This window comes from Aphelocoma coerulescens, chromosome 5 (genome assembly GCF_041296385.1).
Source record: "Aphelocoma coerulescens isolate FSJ_1873_10779 chromosome 5, UR_Acoe_1.0, whole genome shotgun sequence".
NCBI classification, from domain to species: domain Eukaryota; kingdom Metazoa; phylum Chordata; class Aves; order Passeriformes; family Corvidae; genus Aphelocoma; species Aphelocoma coerulescens.
In genome coordinates this window covers 1,890,968-1,909,520 of record NC_091019.1, presented here as the reverse complement: position 1 = coordinate 1,909,520, position 18,553 = coordinate 1,890,968, and the positions used below count along the sequence as shown (strand labels likewise).

Genomic DNA, 18,553 nt, shown 5'->3' with positions numbered 1-18,553 from the left:
CCGGGACCAGGCCCATCTTTGCCGTGGCACTCCCGGAGCAGCCGGGGCCGTGCTGAGCCCCTGGGCCATCCTGCCCGTGCCGCCTGTGCCGGTGCCAGCCCAGCTCCGGGCACTCGGGATCATGGGTGCTCCGGGCAGGTGAATGTGGCCTGGGAACAGCTCTGTGGCCAAGTGAGCAGCAGAGGAACTGAAGGATGCTCTTCCCCGGCACAGCTGCTGCTTTGTGCTCTGGGGCAGCGCTGCCGCTGCTGGGCTTCCTCGGGGAAAACAGCTCCTTTAGGATGGGCTTTGCTGCAAAGGTTTCCCTGAGCTGGGTGTCTGCAGGAGGCGTCGGGATACCAGTGCCAGGAGTTTTCCGTGGTTTCCAGGCTCTTGGACACAGCACGTTCCGAGCAATTTGCCAGCGTGAGGCAGAGCAAAATGGGTGCCATTGGACTCTGCAAGTGCAGTTCAGGCAGATGTTGATCTTTTAACTTTTCCATGGCAGGTGCGAATTCTTGGGCATGTGGGAGTCTGCCTTGACTTGCAGGGATTGAAGGGTTTGGGTGTGGAATGGTTTGGCCAGCTTGCTCCAAGGCATGGTGTACTTCTGGAAGTGCCCCACAGCTCCCAGGACCGAGGGGCTGCTGGCTGGGTGCTGGTTCTGCTCTGCCCTGGGAACTGGGAGCCCCTGGGAGGGCTGGGGGTGACACCTGGACATGGGCTGGGGAAGCCTGAACTGGGATATTTTCCCCCCTGACGCTGGGTACCGAGGCACCAGGAAAACCCAGGGCTCCAGGATGTTTGAATGTATCTAAAGGTGCACCTGGACCTTTGCCCTGTGCAACTCTTGAGTTTCTGCCGACCCTCCTGAATTGAGGCTGCTGAGGGCAGTGGAAGATAATTTGTCTTGTTCTGTGCTTCTCTGTTGTTGTTTTTAGCTCCTGCTTGAATTTGAACAGAACCTTTTCCTCTCCAGGTCACCGGCGAGCCTGGGACAGGACCTGAGCCAGAGCTTGTTGGGCCCTGGCAGCGAGAGAGGAGCAGCAAATGGTGCTGGAGAGTTTTTGGGAGTGCTGTGGGTGAGTCTCGTTTGGTGCTGCCCTTTGTTCCTGGGGGGCCCTCGCGGAGCGCTGGGGCCGCGCCGCATCGGTGCCCAGCTGGGCGCGGGCGCTCGCCCCTTCCAGCCCTGGGGGGTGAGAGCTGCGCCCGCGCTGCTGCTGGCACAGGAGGCAGAGCTGGGCCAGGGCAGCTCCTGCGCTGCGGGGCTGCAGAACCCGCGGGTTCCTCTCTCTCCCCGGGGCGCTCCGGCTGCTGCAGCTCTCTGGCCCAGGCCCCTGAGAGGCGCTGGGCTATTGCTGGCCCGTGGCTCCCAGAGGTGCCCCTGAGATGGGGGTGAACTCTCAGCACAGTAGTTCATTGGGTTCGTTGTTTGTCTGAGCAAAATGTCCACTGAATTAGTTGGAGCCCTCAGATTTCGATGAACCTTCTTTCTAGAGTTAATGACTTCACAGAAGTAAACCCAGTAATTGAATCAATGTGGCACAAATTTCAGGAGCAGTTGGGGATATGCAGCTGCACCTGGTTATGTTGGGCAGGCTGGTGGGAAGGGCTTTCTCCCAGGCCTGGGCATCCTCAAGACACCTCAAGGATGTTTTTTAAATGTTTGTTGTCTTTTGTTTCCCAGCCCAGGGCCAAGCTGGAGAAAAGGTAGAGAGAGTGGAGAGTGGGAGTCCCAGGTTTAGATCTGCCTTTGGATTCCAGTTCCTCCCGGGGGGTCTGCGCTGCTCAAAGTACAAAGGAAGGAGATGTTGGAGTACCTGTTTGTTCCCCTGTGGAGCTTGGAAGAGATGCTGAGGGTGAAATTCCAGGGAAGCTGCGCTTGCAGAGCGACTGGAGTGCGAAGCAGTGGCAGCTGTTTGCCCTGGGCCGGTTTCCCCCCTTCACTTCGGTTCCCTGCTGCTCCTGGTAATCCCTCAGCACCTTTGCTTTTGCAGGTGCTTTGCTGAAGGGTTTCTGAATGTGGCAGTGAGCTTTTCTGTTCCTGTTTCTATGGAGGATCTGTTTCAGGAAATGTCTCCTTATCTGGATGGATTCAGAAGTCCCTGTTACAGGTTAATTGCAGTGAAGAAAAAGAAAAGAAGCCAATAGCCTGGACTGGGATGCCCCAGGCCCCTGCCAAGCACAGGGGTTGTTGCTGGGTGTTTATTCTGCAGTCCTGTGTGCTCAGGTCTTGTTCTGAACTGCTCAGCCATAAATGCCACTGCAGGGAGAACAGGAAACCCCACGGTTCCTGTGGAGTGTTTGCACTGACTTTGTGCTGCAGCCTGAACTGTGTCCTAAATGTTGGCTTTGAATTAATGCAGATGGTCCAGGATTGTGTGTTCAGAGTTTAGGCATTGCCAGGTCTGGATTTGCATTTGTGGGCACTGAGTGTTCCTTGTGTCAGCTTTAGCTCTGGATTGCTGGGAATTGTCAGAGAAAAGCGAAGGGAATTGAAATGCAGAGCTCTGTTCTTGGAGAAAGGATCAGGATGGGAGAAAAGAGGGTGTGGAACTGCTGGGAGCTCCTGGAGTGAGGGAAAGGATGCAAGAGGTGGAAACAAAAGCTGTGGAACAAAGCCCAAAAAGGGGACAGGGCAGGGTGGTCACCGTGAGGGGGTAAAGAGGGAAATTATCCCTGCTCCAGGAATCCAGCAGGGGCCAGGAGAGGATCATTTTCCATCCACTGCTCTCAGTGGAATTCTAATAATGAAGGTCCAAGGGAATGCTTCGTTTGTTCTTAGGTTTGGAATGAAAGGTGCTCTTCCAGAGGGGAATATTCACCTGTTAAAATTCTGTTGGATACAGGAAAAGAGGGAGGCAGCAGCTGGGGAATGAATGGGTGGATTTTTGATGGATACAGGCAAAGGCATGGGCAGGGGCTCTTAGGTAAAATACACTTCATGGGCAGCACCAGGAAAAGCTCCAGCTGCCCACTTTTCCAAGCTCTGACATTCCAGAGGAGTAAGCAGTGGTCAGCACATCACTCTCTAGAATTCCTTGGATGGCCAGTGCTTTGTTGGGAAGAGGTGACATTTGGAAAGGAACAAATCCAGGGATGGAATTCCTGATAGTGAGGCCCAGGTTTTGATATCCTTCCAGCACCCGAACGCAACAGAGGGAATCCTGGAGGAGGAGGTGGAAAACGCTGTCGCTCCGTTGGTGGAATTCCTGGGAAATGGAAAGCAGCAGAAGCAGCAAGAACAGAGTTGGAAGCAGGCTCCAGGCGGGTAAGGCAGCCACCAAATCCTTTGGAATTAGAACTGGGCAGGGGTGGGAAGAATTAATTGTTACATTCGTAGCCCATGGATTCCTGAGCAGGATCCTGGCAGGGAAGACTGCAGGGATCGGCCTGGGGACTGTTCCCGGCTGGGGGCAGCGAGGCTTGGAATTGGCTGAAGGGAAGAAAGGGGGATCCTTTGAGCACAAGGATCAGCTGTGAAATGTGGAGATGGCATCAGACAATTCCTCGGGAGGGTTCGGTTCCTGGGCCAAATGGATCTCCTGCCTTGTGAAGGAGCTCAGAGATCTGGGAAGAGCCCAACCAGCGCAGGGAATGCACTGGCAGATAAAACTGCTGGGGAATGGTGGGGAAAAGCATCCGAACAGGGGGCCTCGTTTTGTACAGGAATGGTACAAAAAATGTCCAAAAGAGCAGGAATCCAATGGGATTTACATGTTCCTTGGAGACCACATTCCAGTGGGAAGGCTGAGAGACGGTAACAAAACCTAAAAAGGCAAATGAGCCCCATCTGCCCAAAGCCTCCAATGGCCACATTCCCTGGCATTGCTGAGGAATTCAGCCGAGCTCCAAGCAAAAGGTGAGCCCCTATGGAATCCTTTCTGGGAGACCATATCCAGCTGGGACTCTTCCTGGAGAAGGCCATGGGATATGGGTTATCCCAGGTCCAGAGAATATGTCATTTCCTGGGGAAAAACACTTGGATCACTGCATCACTTATTGTTTTAGGCTCACCAGTCACCCGGGCTATCCAAGTCCGTCCTCCCCAGCAGGGAGAGCGGGAGCGCGTCCGGACATGGAGAATTTCTGGGAGAGCCCGGGAGAAGAAAGAAGGCTCCAGCTTCACAGATCTGTGTCATAACCCATCCTGTCGGCCGCTCCTGTTTAAACCTGGTGGATTGGGCCTCTTGGATTCAACCTGAGCAGCGCTAATTGCTGGGAATGAAGCAGCCTTTGGTACTTCTTTTCCACGAAACCTCTCCATCCTGCCCTTCAATCCTGTTGCAAACACGGGAAAATCCAAAACTCCGTTTTTTCCCCTCTCCCCTTCACTTTGCCTCCTCTTTTCTTGCAGGCTTTGGGCTATCCAGGCTTGGATGTGGATTAGGCAGAGCACCCTGTAAGCTCAGCTCCAGGTGGGATTGCAGCGGTGTTGGAAGCACCAGGGATTCTCCCAAGGTTTGGTGTGAGGAGCTGCATCTTGGGAGGGGCTAGGATTTTGTGCACTTGTGGGGATTTTTCTCCTGTTTGCCTTTTGGGCCGGCTCAGAGAAAAAGCTGGAAACCAAAGAAACGCAAGGGGGTTCCCAAATTCCTTTCCAGCCCTTCAGAGGAGGCACAAATCCACGTGGAGCTGAGGAAAGGGATGAGAATGGGAATGAGGGGGGTCATGCTGGGTGCCCTCCCCCAGAGGGACCCAAAACGGGCAGAAAATTCACAGGCAGGGGAGTGTGTAGAATACTAAAACTGAGTTTTTCACTTTTAGGTATATTGACACCTAATACTAATTTATGTATAGATTAATTTTGAAATACAGCCTCTCTCTCTACCCTAACATATCCAGGAATAGAAGCTGGGACTCGAGATGAGCGAGTTTTGAGAATAACGAGGCGGCGTTTTTCTGTAGGAAGGGAAGAAGCGAGTGCCTGGCGCCAGGAGCCGAGAGGCTCGGGCTGCAGGAGCTGCAGAGCGCCCTGAGCCGGCTTTTGCCTCTGCTCTGTCCGTGCCCCGCAGCGCGGCCCGGCCCCGGGCTGAGCTGGGCGGCGCTGCTGCCGCCTGGTGGCGAGAGCGCGGCACTGCCGGCCCCGGCACGGCGCCCCGGCGCTGCTGCCGCCCGGGGCCGGGGGAGCCGAGAGGGCGGCGGCCTCGGTGGCTGCCGAGCGTGGCAAGGGCAAGGAGCGAGCGGGGCCGCGTCTGGCAGCGGAGGGGAGGGGCGAAGGACGGTTCGGAGCGCCAAGGGACACGGGCGTGCATGAGCGGGGCCAGAGCGCTGCAAAGGAGCGGGCGCCGTGCGGGGCGGTGACCGCGACGAATGACAGCGCGGGGGGCGGCCCGGCGGGGCCGGTTTTGCCGGGCAGCAGAGGCGCGGTCACAGCGCGAGCCGGGGCGGGGAGCACCGGGCGAGCACGGTCGGAATAGAGCCGGCCGCGTGCCGCTCTCAAGGGGGCGGCTCGGAAAGGAAGGCGCAGTTCGGCGCTTTCAGAATGGCATAAGTGACGCTTTTTTAGCACCTGCCAGGACCTTGCAGAGGGCGGGTGACACTTCCGCCACACTCAAGATGGCGGACGCACTAGGCCCCTAGGAGAGGTGTCCCTGCCGATGCCTGCCGCCGGTCGCGGGGTCGTCGCCCGCCTCCGGCGCTGGTGACCCCACCACCCGTGTCCTCGCACCGGGGACCACCGCGGAAAATCGCGCGGAAAGCGCGGGGCCGGCGTCGGAATCCGGGCCGGATTCAGGCAGCTGAATAGACAGAAGCCCTTGTGAGGGGCGGGGGCCTTGTGCGTACCACACTAAAGATGGCGGCTCGACCGGAAGTGGCTTCTGCCAGCACCCAAGATGGCGGCAAAACCGGAAGTTAGGTCATCGCCACACTAAAGATGGCGGTCGTTTACGCTATTTTCTGACCTTCTCAAGATGGCGGTAGAGAAGGCCCCCTCTAGCTGCGTCTATTCGGCTGCCTGAACGCGACGCCGACACCGACGCCAGCCCAGCGCTTGCACGCAATTTTCTGAGGCGTTTCCCGCTATGCGGACACCGACTGTGGGGTCAGTGGCGCCTGGGGTAGGCGGGAGCATTCAGGCAGCCGATTAGACGGAGCGGGGGTCCTTCCGGGCCGCCATCTTGAGAAGGTCGAATAGCCCGTTACCCGATCGCCATATTGGTGCGGTACCGGTGACTTCCGCCCTTCCTCGCCAGGAGCGGCAGTGGCGGGGAGCGCGGGGAGCAGCGCGGCCGGGCCGGGGGCACCGGGGCGGCTTCTCCGGGCTCGGAGGTGAGCGGGGACCGGGAACAGCCCCGAGCGAACGGCAGGGGCCGCGGGGGATCGGTATTCCGGCACAGGGATGGGTGTTTGGCACAGGGATCGCTGTCCCGGCACAGCGGGAGCTGCGGGCACGGGGCACTGGAGCTGCCTCGGCCGTGCGGGGCCCAAGGCGTCGCTCCGGGGCGGATTCTGTAAGGGACAAAATGAACATTTTGGGGTAAAATCTGGGTTAATCCGCAGTGGGGTTTTTGCCCGCTGTGTTCACGGCCCCGCCGGCTCCGGGCGGGTTAAAGGCGCAGCTGCCCCGAGACAGCGGGACCGGCCGGGGCTGCTCGCTCCCGGTGCTGCCGCCTTGTGGGGAGAGCCCGGCACTGCAGCCCGGAACGGCGCTGGACACGGGATCGGCGTGGAACAGCAGCCCAGGGAATGCTGAGGCACCCCAGGGAATGCTGAGGTATCCCAGGGAATGCTGAGGTGTCCCAGGGAATGCTGAGGCATTCCAGGGAATGCTGAGGCACCCCAGGGAAGGCTGAGGTGTCCCAGGGAATGCTGAGGCACCCCAGGGAAGGCTGAGGTGTCCCAGGGAATGCTGAGGCCTCCCAGGGAATGCTGAGGCACTCCAGGGAATGCTGAGGTGTCCCAGGGAAGGCTGAGGCGTCCCCTGCCCGGGGCACTCGGCAGCAAATCCCTGATGTTGAGCAGACAAAGGAAAGTTCTGGGTTAGTGGGAGGAGGTTTCTGGAATGGAGTTGGGACAGGTGCTGATCCACCCATGGAATCACAGGGTGGTTTGGCTTGGAAGGGACCACCAAGATCATTTACGCTCTGTTTGTTGTCCGATTCCACAGCAAAGAACATCCAGAACTGCCTCCTGACCCTCACGGACAGCAGGAATGCCTTCCATAGCTCTTGTTTAGGAATGGGAATGGCTGTTGGGAGCTCTGGCAGGACCAGGTAAGAACAGAAATGGGATCATTCCGGCTGCTGCTGGAGGTGGTTTTCTCTTTTCAGGATGTTCTGATTGATCCTTTCACAGCAGTGTTCCTGGGCACATTTGAGGGTAATTCCAGGAATTTCAAAGCAGTTGAAAACTGGTGGGGAAAAAATGTGAACCTGATCCATTTCTAGTAATTCCAAGCTTCTCCCACAGCACCGTTCCAGGGGAAAGCTGATGAAAGGATAAAGATGCAGAGGAACAAGTGCTGTAAACCCCCCTGGCTCTCTGACAGAGCAAACCTTCCAGTAATGCCAGTACATCTCTCTGAGAGACTCTGGGATCACAAGGTTTTCCAGGAAAGCAAAACAAGGACAGAGATGAGGGAATAGGCTTCCAGTTAAGAATGGTTTGGTGGGTGTAGGAATGTTTCTTGTATGTTTGATGCTTCCCTTTTTATTCCTGAATCATGTAAAAATGATTCCTTGAGTAAATCATCTAAATTTGGGAATTTAAAGTGGAGAGGGAACAGTGCAACATGAATACAGGCAGAGATCATGGAATGGTGGAATGGTTTGGGTTGAAAGCCCCATCTCTGAGCCTGTTCTGGGCAGGCTCCTGCCCATCGGCCACTCGGTGCAGGTGGACATGGAAGTCATGGAGGCGTTCAGGGAACGCTGATTGTTTTTCCCTGCCTCTGGCAGTCAGGTCATTACAAAGACTAATTGACCTCTTCCAGTGGGGAGACATTTGAACAAGAGGTGCCAAAAAGAATTGGAGCTTCTGCACGCTGGAATCTGCAAGTCTCCAAGTTAAAATCCCCCCTGGATGGTCACCGGTGCGATTCCCACGGACTGGTCACCTTGGCCAGGAGTGTCCAATCCTGCTGTCAATGCACTGGACCAGGATGTCATTTTCATTTCGTGTAAAGACCCTCTGGGTGCCCCCCAGTCACTGGAAGGACCGGACTGGGCTCCCAGGGCAGCAATTCCAGGTGTTCTCTTCATGGAAATAGCACAGGAGCCTTCCCCTTGCCCAGAGGAGCAGCCAGTGCCTCCCTCAGTCCACAAATCCCCAGGACAGAACACAGGGAAGTAACAGGAATATGGAAATCCCCCACCCTGGCAGTTTGTGGGGCTCTGGATTAAATTTTGGATTTATAATGTTAAAGGGAGGGGGGTGTGGAGGGGTTTTTCTCCCTCTCCTGTTCATTATTGTTACCACTGCTCTTGTTGCTCTCACTGTTATTATGTGTTGTCATTACTCTCAAATGATTGCATTTGTCTTGGTTTCCATTATTAAACTGTTCTGAGCTGGAATTTTGTCTCTGGTCTCTTCCCCATCCCACGGGGGGTGAGGGAGCAGCTGCTGGTGCCCAGCTGGGGTCCAGCTGTGGCCCCGGGCACTTCTGGGGGCTCCGAACCCGAGGGACAGGAGCGGTTTTGGGCTCACAAAAAGAGACCCAGTGCTGCGTTTCGGGGGCTCAAAAGCAGGCACAGAGCTTAAAAACAGAGACTAAATCCTGCATTGTGGAGTCCTGAGAGCAGGCTGGTATGGCCAGAGCTGGGACTCAGAAACAGTGACTAAATCCTGTTCTCAGGGCTTGAGGAAGAGAGCAAGTCCTGTGTGTTTGGGCTCACAAAGAGAAACTGAAGTGCTGCATTTTGCTGGACCTGAATTAAAGCACAAGGGCTGTGTTTTGATGCTCAAAGCGGGCTTTTCGGGCTAGGGCGAGTCTGTGTCTCTGAGCTCCGAGTCCTGCCTTAGGCACAGCCCGAAGCCGGGCTCCCCGGCCTCACGCAGAGCTCGGGAGCAGCGACTCAGCGCCGCGTCCGGGGCTGGCGGCAGAGCCCGGGGCCGCGTCGTGGGGCCCAAGGCGGGCTCCGGGAGGGGCTCAGGGCTGAGCGGAGCCCGGCCCGGCGCGTCGGGCCCGGCTCGGGATCCCGGGGCTGCCCGGGCGCTGGCACAGCCCCGGCTCCCCGCGGAGAGCCGGCCGGAGCAGGAGCGGCAGCGCCGGGCTCGGCCCCAGCGCCCGTCCCGGAGCGGCTCCTCCCGGTCCCGATGCCAGCCCCCATCCCGCCGGGAGAGGCGGCACCGCCCGGGACCCGCAGCGGCCGCCGGCAGGAGCCGGAGCCCCGGTCCCGGGAGCGGCCCCGGTGCGCGGGGCGGGTCCGGCCCGGGAGAGAGGGGCGGGGCCCCGAGCGATGGAGCCGCCCCCGTGCCGGGCAGGGCGGGCCCCGGGGCCGGGCGGGGCCGGGGCTCTGGGGCGGTCCCGGGCGGGGCCGGGGGCGGCTTCAGGGGCGGCCCCTAATCCGGCTCAGGTGCGCGGGGCGGGGTCCGCACAGGTGCGCGGGGCCCCAGCGCGGCTGCGCGGGGCGGGGCCGAGGGGATTTAAGGCCCGGAAATCGCCCCCGCCGCCATTTGCGCGCTCAGAGCTGGGGGAGGCTGCCGCTGGGCCGGGCTCCCCCGGCGTGGCCCGGGTGAGGCTCCGCTCCCCCTTTTTCCTCCCCCTCTTTCTCCTGCCCTTCTCCTCCTCCTTCTTTCCCCGCTTATCACCTCTTTCCTACCCCCCCAGTTTCTTTCTCTCTCCCCACACCCTCCCTCCCTCTCTCTCTCTCCCAGCCCCCCTCCTGCCCTCTCCCCAGCCTCTCCCACCCTCTCTCCCTGCTCCCCTGCGCATTCCCGACCCCCGTACCCCTCCTTTCTCCCCGACCCCTCCTTTCTCCCCTCTCCCTACCCCGCTCCCCAACTCGACTCTCCTCTCTTCCCGCTCTACCTCTCCTCTGTCCATCATCCTTTCCCCCCTCGTTCTCGTTCTCCCCAACCCACCCCGACTCCTCTCCCTACCCCACCTCATCCTTCCCTGACTCTCCCCTTTCCCTCTTTCCCCCGCAGCCGCGGGGCTCGGGGCGCCGGAGAATAAAGCCCAGAGGGCCGGAGCCCGGCGCCCCTGCCCTCGCTGGAGCCCCACACGGGGCCGGGCCCGCTCGGCGGGTCCCCTGTGCAAACAAGAACACGGCCGGGGCTCCGGCTTTCCACACACACACTGGGGATCCCCTCCTCAGGAGGGGGTCCCGGGGGGAGGGTGGGTTGGGGTGGGCCCCCTCCTCTGGAGGGGGTCCCGGGAGGTGGTGGGTGGGTTTCAGGTAGGGTGGGCCCCCTCCTCAGGAGGGGGTCCCGGGGGGAGGGTGGGTGGGTTGGGGTGGGCCCCCTCCGGAGGAGGGGGTCCCGGGGTGGGTGGGTGGGGTGGGCCCCCTCCGGAGGAGGGGGTCCCGGGAGGGGGTCAGGGTGGGCCCCCTCCGGAGGAGGGGGTCCGGGGGAGGGGGTGGGGCGGAGGGGGGGCTTCCCCCCCCCTCCAGTCCCCGCCCCCTCTCCCGGGCCCCCTCCTCCGGACGGGGCTCACCCCGACCCCCTCCCCGGGACCCCCTCCTCCGGACCGGGGCCCCGGGGGGGAGGGAGGGGGGCGGGTGGGGTGGGGGGGAAGGAGAGGGGGTCACGTCACTCTGCAGCATGAACAGACATAGAGACCACCGGCCAAACCAACAGCCCCTCCCCTCCGGCCCCCCCACCCCACCCGCCCCCCTCCCTCCCCCCCAGGGCCCCGGTCCGGAGGAGGGGGTCCCGGGGAGGGGGCCGGGGGGAGCCCCGTCCGGAGGAGGGGGCCCGGGAGAGGGGGCGGGGACTGGAGGGGGGGAAAGCCCCCCCTCCGCCCCACCCCCTCCCCCGGACCCCCTCCTCCGGAGGGGGCCCACCCTGACCCCCTCCCGGGACCCCCTCCTCCGGAGGGGGCCCACCCCACCCACCCACCCCGGGACCCCCTCCTCCGGAGGGGGCCCACCCCAACCCACCCACCCTCCCCGGGACCCCCTCCTCCGGAGGGGGCCCGCCCCGCCCCACCCCACCCCCCCTACCCCCCCCGGGACCCCCCTCCTCCGGAGGGGGCCCACCCCAACCCACCACCCTCCCTGAAACCCCCCCACCCCCCCCGGGACCCCCTCCGGAGGAGGGGGCCCACCCTACCCCAACCCACCACCCTCCCTGAAACCCACCCACCACCTCTCGGGACCCCCTCCAGAGGAGGGGGTCCACCCCAACCCACCACCCCCCCGGGACCCCCTCCTGAGGAGGGGATCCCCAGTGTGTGTGTGGAAAGCCGGAGCCCCGGCCGTGTTCTTGTTTGCACAGGGGACCCGCCGAGCGGGCCCGGCCCCGTGTGGGGCTCCAGCGAGGGCAGGGGCGCCGGGCTCCGGCCCTCTGGGCTTTATTCTCCGGCGCCCCGAGCCCCGCGGCTGCGGGGGAAAGACGGGACAGAGGACGGGAATAAGGGAGCAGAGGGGGTCAAAGAAGGAGGGCAGGTGGGGGGTTCGGGGTGTGCAGGGAGAGGCGGGGTGGGGGGACAGGAAAGGAGGGGGGGGGGGACGAGGACGGAGCACAGGTGGGGGGGGTCAAGGTGCAGAGGGGGAAAGAGGGAAGAGGAACACGGGGAGGTGGAGAGGGAAGGAAGGGTGGGGGACGGAGGGGGAGGATTGAGGGCAGGTGGGGGGAATTGGGAGGGGAAGGGGAGCAGGGTGAGGGGGCAGGGGGGACCCGGGATGAGGGGGAAGGAACGGTGGAGAAGGAGAGAGAGGCTGGGGGGGTAGGGCAGGATTGGGGTGTGTAGGGGGACAGGGAAGGGGGATGGGGGGGACCGGGCCGGGGGGGAGGGAGGGGAGGGCTAGGGGGGAGAGGGGGGGGGGGGTTGGGGGGGGGGGGTGTAGGGGGTGGGGGAGGGGAGGCAGAGGGGGAAGAACGGAGAGGGTTAGAGGAAGAGAAGTAAACACAAATATAAAGGAAAAGAAATAATAGAGATAGAGAGACAGAGATATAGAGCCCGGTCCGGCCGCAACCTCTCCCACCGAGCACCGAGCGCGCAAATGGCGGCGGGGCCGATTCCCGAGGCTTAAATCCCCTCGGCCCCGCCCCGCGCAGCCGCTCTGGGGCCCCGCGCACCTGTGCGGACCCCGCCCTTCACACCTGTGCCGGCCCCGCCCCGCCCCGCCCGCGCCCGTAAATGCCGGCGGATCCGCGCCCGCTCCGCTTTGTGCGCTGGATGCTCATTCTGCTCGTCCCGGGCTGCGGCGGGACCGTCGTTCGGAGCGCTGAGCGGAGCCCGGCACCGGGGGCTGCTCCCGGCGCTGCGCCGAGCCCGAGGCGCTGAGGTGGGACCGGGGCCCGGGCCCGGGGATTCGGGTTCGGGTCCTGTCGGTGTCTGCTGGGGGTCCCGGGCCGAGCCGCTTGTCCCTCGGCGGGCGGGGTGTAGCTCCCGGGGCCGGAGAACTGAGGTGGAATTGGGGATGGCATTAGGGACCGGGATCGCCGCGGGTGCGAAGAACCGCTCCGGGATTGGCGCTGGGGCCGAGCCCGGCGCTGCCGCTCCGGCTGCGGCCAGCGCGGGGCTGGGGTCCCGCCGGCGCTCCGGGTACGGTCCCGCCGCGGGGAGCCGGGGCCGTGCCGGTGCCGGGCCCGCCGGGCGGGCGGCGCTTCCCCGGAGCAGGCGCTGGATCGCGGCTGGAAGCGGGCGGGGCGCGGGGACCGCCCGTGCTGGCCCCGGCACCCCCAGAGGCCGCCGCTCCCGCAGCGCCGCCCGCCCCGTGGGGCGGAACCGGAGCGGCGGCGCTCCCGGCCCGGGCCCGCCCGCAGCCCCCGCGGGGACGCGCAGCTCCCCCGGCCCCGGCGCTGCCGAGGCCGCCGCACCCCCTGCGCAGAGCAGCGCCCGCCTCCCCCCGCCCCGGGGCCGCTCCCCCGGGGGCCTCCCGCCCGCCGCGCCCCCGCCCAGCGAGCGCGGCTGCAGCGCCGCGGCCGGGAGGAGCCGCTCCCCCGGGCCGGGCGCTGGCGCCGAGTCCGCTGCTGCCGCTCCTGCTCTGACTGCGCCCGCTCTGCGGCCGGGGCTCGGTGCCGCTCGGGCCGCTCAGCCGGTACCTGATGCTCTCCTTCCTCCCCCCCGCTTTCTCTGGGGCTTGCACGCTCCAATGCAAAAACCTCTGGGTTTAAAATCCAGTGGAAACTGTTTATTTCCAGAGCACAGGAGATCCTGAGTGGCAAGGGATACACAAGGAGCACCAAGTCGAACCCTTATGTGAATGGCTCATCTGGGGGTTGAACCCACACCTGGGCATTCTCAGCACCCTGCTCCAACCAAGCCAATCTCAGCTCCTGGCAATGTCCTTTGTGGGATGGGAATGCCAAGTGCCAGCAAGGTAATTCCTTTGCAAATACAGCTCCTTCTTTTATGTTAATGCTGCTTTACACCCCAGCCGCTGATCATGAAACAACACAGGTGATCAGTTGTGTGGCAGCACAAAACTCTTCCCATAACCCTGATTTCCTGTCCTTTCCAGGATTTACCCAACAGCTATGAAGGTGCTGGTTCCAGGTCCCTTTCCAGGGAGAAATGAGCAAGGCAAGTCCTGAAGGTTCACTTGCTCCATGGCCAAAGATCTTCTGGAGAGTGTCAGAGCTGCTCCTGCCTGCAGAGGGGTGTTTCCCACAGGTGAGTGTTCACAACCCAAAATCACAGTGGCTCCTGAGGCCGGGGCAGCTTTTGTGGCCCAGAGCTGCACAGAGCTCTCAGTGACTCCTGCTCACTGCCAGGAGTGTTCCTTGGTGCTCCTTCTGTGTGTCCCAGCTGGCAGGGAATGGGGGCAGGGAGAAGGCCGGGAGCCCCAGGAAGGGAAGGAGCAGCTCTTGTGCTTTGGATTTGCAGAGAGGAGCTGTGCCTGCAGTGTCCTGCCCGTGGCATACAGCGTGCCAAACACACATCCTGGGAACGGGCACTGGGCTGCCCGGGCAGCGCTGGGATGGACATGGATAAAGGGCTGCCCACGGCCCCTCGGCCAGGGGCTGCTCTGAACAGGCACCCGGAGATGCTTCAGCCCCGACAGACCCCACTGACACCCCAAAAATACCCCAAGGAACAGCTGGCACCGGGGAATGTCGGCACGGGCTGTTTGCAGAGGGGCTCAGACAGCAATTCCCGCTGCCGACCTCCCACACACCTGCCAGCTATGTCCCAGCCACCCAAAATGCCTTCCCTTCCAGCCTGAGGACATCATCCCTCAGCAGCGTTAAAGCCAAGGCAAGCTTCCCCCACAGCAATGAAATGCCAAGCAATGCCCTCAGAGATGCCTTCAAATGAAAGGTCAGAGGCAGAGAAATCTCTTTGGATTGAGTTGGGAGTTTTTGGGGAGCCAGCTGGAGCTGCACAGCTGATGGAAAGCTTTCCCAGGTGGCTCACACTGCAGGTGCCCTGAAGGCAGGGATGTGCATCCCTTTCCTGAGGGAAAAGAACTTCCAGAGGCCACTCCTGAGGCTCTGCAATGAAATCAGCTCCTGCAGGGAGAGAAGTCCTCCCGGGGGCACAGGGGCTGCCTCAGCACGGGCTGGGAGCGCGTCCGGCCAGCGCCTTCTCCTGCTTTCAAATATCACCTGGAGCCCGAGCTTGGGGGGTGCAGGCAGCTGAATTCCAGGGAACTCTGCCAGGTGCCCCCCAGGGACATTGGGGGGGCTGGGGGATGAGGGTTACAAACAGCAAATTCTGTGGAGCATGAACCTGTCCTTGTCCCGACTCTGGTGAGCTTCCCTGGAAGCTCTGCTGCTTCCTGACACACCTGCTGTTAAATAGGCAGCTCTGCATGGGAATATCCATGCTCCAGGAGGCACTGGGAGGCTATTCCAGTGGGAATTCAGGGCTTTGGGTAGAATTCATGTGAACTAGCAAAGCCAAACCCCAAATCTGGGCACCACACAGGGAAAAATCTTTGTGCTGCCCTGGCAGCCAAAGCCCCTGGGCTGGGAAATGTCAGCAGGCAAATGGATGGAATGATCTAAATCCCAGCATCCCCCAAAGGGACAATCCACTCACCTCCCTTTGCTCCCAAAGTGTCCACTCTGTTCCCCACAGGTGCCCTGGGGATGCCAGGGAGGTCCCTTTGCCCACAGTGCCTTTCTCCTGCCCCTCTCCAGCCCGAGGCCTCTTCTCCCTTCCCTGCCAGCTGCTGCCAAGGAAGGAGGACACAGTGAGTCCTGAGTTTACCTCCAAATAGTCCTTCCCTCACCTTGAGATGACCTGAGACTTTACCCCCAAAATTTCCCCATCTGTCTCCTTCTGAGTTCCTCATTTTTTACAGGGAAGCATTCTTTCTCTGCTCTGGAGATTACCACAAGATTTGCCCCCAAAACTTTCCCCACCTGTCCACTACCTCTTTCCTCATTTCCACCTCAATATTCTCATTCTTTACCCTATAGACTCTTTCAATTTTTACCCCCCAGAATTTCCCTACCTGGCCATAAGTGATTACCTCAGTTTACCCCATCAAGTGCATTCTCTCTGCTACAGATCACATCACATTTTACCCCCAAAATTTTCTGTATCTCTCCACCACTGAGTACTTCATTTTTACCTCCAAATACTCCTTTTCTACCATGGAGATTCCCTCGAGTTTTACCCCCCAGATTTACTCACCTGTCCACAGCAATTCCCTCAGTTTACCTCAGGATGCTCCTGCTCTCTCCTAGAGATGACCTCACATTTTACCCCCTCAATTTTCCCTACCTGCCCAATTCTGATCACCTCCTCTTTACCTCAAAATAGGAGTTCTTTCTTCTACAGATGAACTCGGATTTTATGACCAAAATGTCTATTTTGTCCCCTGTACACTGACTAGATTGTAAAACCAAAACCACGCAGGTTCTGTCTGTCTTATCCCCAAAATATTAGTTCTGTCCCCTACAAATTAGGTCCGATTTTTTCTCAAAAACACTTCCTGTTCCTACATAATTACCTCAGGGTTTGCCCCCTAAATTCTACCTATTGTTGGCTACTGGTCACCTCATTGCTTCCTCAATATGTTCATTCTCTGCCCTACAGATCTTCCCAAGTTTTACACCCCAAATTTCCTTGCCTCGCCCCATTGACTGCCTCAGTTTATGTCAGTGGTCACACTCTCCCTAGAGATTACCTCAAGTTTAACCCCCAACATTTTCCTTAACTGTCCACAACTTATTACCTCATTTTTACCTCAAAATACTCATTCTCAACATTTAGATTATTTCAAGTTTTACCCCCCAAAATTCCCCTACCTGTCCACTACTGATTCCCTCATTCTTCCTTCAATATTTATTTACTTTCTACCATGTAGCTTCTATCAAGATTTACCCCCAAAGTTTTCCATCTACTACTGATTACCTCATTTTTACCTCAAAATGGGCTTTCTACAGATTATTTAATGTTATTTTTACACACATTTCCCTACCTGCCCCCAACTGCTTCCCTCATGTTACCTCAGTGTGTTCATGCTCTCCCCTAGAGATTAGCTCAGATTTAGCCCCCAAATTTTCCCCACATGCTCAGTACTCATCACCTCATTTTTCCCTCAAAGTGTTCATTCTCTACTCTTGAGATTTTGTCAAGCTTTGCCTCCAAAATTTTCCTTACTTGTCTACTACTGAGTACCTCATTTTTACTCCAAAATATTCATTCTGTCCCCTACAGATTGCATCAAGTTTTACCCCCCAAATTTTCCTTCCTGTAAAATATTAACTCTTTTCTGCCCCCAAAATGAGTGATCTCTCCCCTAAACATCACCTCAGCTTTTCCCTCAAAAATGCCACCTCTCTCCCCTCGACATCCCCTCCCATTTTCCTACACAAACAATTCTTGTGTCCCCTCTCAGCCACCCCAGGTTTTCAGCTGAAACTGTCTCCTCTGTCCCCTCTAAGTTATCCCAGGTTTTCCCAGTGAGGAGCTGCAAGGAATTCAGGCAGGGCCAATGACACCAGGGAACAGCTGTAAATTCAGAGGCAGAAAGAGAAGATCTCTACCAGGAAAGGGGAAAGGTTCAGAAAACATTTCTGCAATTAATTAATTAATAATTATTTCCAGTTCCCCACTGAGAAGAACACAGACTCACAGCTGTTAAGGCCTGACAGTTCCAGAGCTCAGCACATGTCCACAAAGGCAATCCCAGCATCTGCAAGAAAGAAAGAAGCAGCAAAAGGTGATTTCTTCTCTTTCCAAGTTATTTCAAGTGCTCACACCCAAACCAACCTTTGCTCTTGATTCTGGCTGGGTGCATGGTGAGCGGTGGGCACAGGTCATGTCATCCATGCTGATGTGAGTGATGCTTTCTGGGGGAAAGCAGCTGATTTCCAAAGTTCCCTTCCTGCCCTGTGCCTGATCTGCACAGGAGAAAACCCCTTCCCTGAAGGGATTGTGCTCCCTCTAATGCCATTTGCCCAGTCTGTTCCATGGGGATATTGCCAGCCTGGGGCAGCAGAGGCACCCGCAGCTCTCAGCACTCTCTGCTCCAAGCACAGCTCTGGGCTCCTTTGCAGACTGCCTCTGCCGTGGGGTTTTCTCCAGGAGAAGCCAAGGAATTGCTCATGGAAGGGTGGAGATTAAGTTATCCCAAAAGGAAGCAAAGAATCAGTACTCCAGGAAGAGCCCTTGGGATCTGCTGGGCTGAGGTGGGAAGGGGACATTCCTTGCCTGCAGGGCCAATACACAACAACCTCCAACCCAAAGCACAGACTGGCAGGTGGGGTCTGACAGCACCACTCTGACAAACCTCCTTGTCATTCTTCCCTGCAGTGACTTTTGCAATCAAACTCTGAAGCTGACAAGCCCAGCAGCTCTGTCCATCCACTCTGGAAGGAAAGGATACTCCAGGGATGAGGCCCATTCCCAGCAAACGCTCCCAACACAGCCCGGAGGCACCGCTGGAGCTCAGGTGTGGGGCTGGGAAGGGCTGCCAGGAGCACGCAGCCCCCAGGTGGGGTGGCAGCGGCAGCAGCAAATTCCCCCAGGCTGATGGCACAACAGAGAGACAAAGGCCAGCAGTGCCCACGGGAGGTGCAGGGTTAATTCTGCTCCCTGCCCTGCCCCATCCCTGCAGGAAAGCTCCAGGGGGAAGAGAAACTCTCAGGGTGCCCAAAATGCAGCATCTGTCACTCTGATCCCGCTTCAACTCAGCGTGGGGGGCCAAGCTCCCCCCACAGGTAAACACTGAGCTGAGCTGGTCAGGCTCAAACACAGCCCCAGGTCTCACCTCCAGCCTGCTCCTGGGGCTGCTGCCACATTCCTGACAAGGTGCCAAAGGCCACATCTGCACTGGCACGAGTACAGGCCCATCACTCCATCCAGCACCATCCCTCATTTTCCTCCCATTGCTCCCAAACCTCCCCCACATCTGTGCCAGGGCCAGTGCCAGCCCTGAGCCCGTCACCCAACCCTGCAGCATCCAAACCTGCAATCCAGGAAGTTTTTCCACTGGAGTCTGCTGCACTTTTCCCCTTCAGTGCTATTTTCAGGAAGTAACAAACGCAAGTGCAAGGGACCAAA

General features: G+C 59.5%; 1 protein-coding gene and 2 long non-coding RNA genes across 5 annotated transcripts in view; all 3 read left to right on the top strand.

Moving 5' to 3' along the window:
- The window catches only part of LOC138111062 (ankyrin repeat and BTB/POZ domain-containing protein 2-like), a 45,219-nt gene extending 42,929 nt beyond the window's left edge, over positions 1-2,290 (top strand). Inside the window, exons 14-15 of the transcript XR_011151240.1 lie at positions 959-1,061; positions 1,667-2,290. The gene's annotated coding sequence lies outside the window, so the exon portion shown is untranslated. The remainder of the gene's footprint in view (positions 1-958; positions 1,062-1,666) is intronic.
- Positions 2,291-6,106: 3,816 nt separating this feature from the next.
- LOC138112089 (uncharacterized) lies at positions 6,107-8,495 on the top strand. Its single transcript, XR_011151543.1, has 3 exons — positions 6,107-6,252; positions 7,091-7,196; positions 7,393-8,495. It is a non-coding gene; the product is annotated as an uncharacterized lncRNA (long non-coding RNA).
- Positions 8,496-11,951: 3,456 nt separating this feature from the next.
- LOC138111058 (uncharacterized) lies at positions 11,952-18,465 on the top strand. 3 transcript variants are annotated; one of them, XR_011151233.1, is made up of 5 exons: positions 11,952-12,374; positions 13,234-13,412; positions 13,554-13,705; positions 17,096-17,210; positions 17,804-18,465. It is a non-coding gene; the product is annotated as an uncharacterized lncRNA (long non-coding RNA). The 3 variants fall into 3 exon arrangements; XR_011151232.1 differs by having other exon boundaries at positions 13,234-13,705; XR_011151234.1 differs by lacking the exon at positions 11,952-12,374 and adding an exon at positions 12,970-13,130 and having other exon boundaries at positions 13,234-13,705.
- The last annotated feature ends 88 nt before the right edge of the window (positions 18,466-18,553 follow it).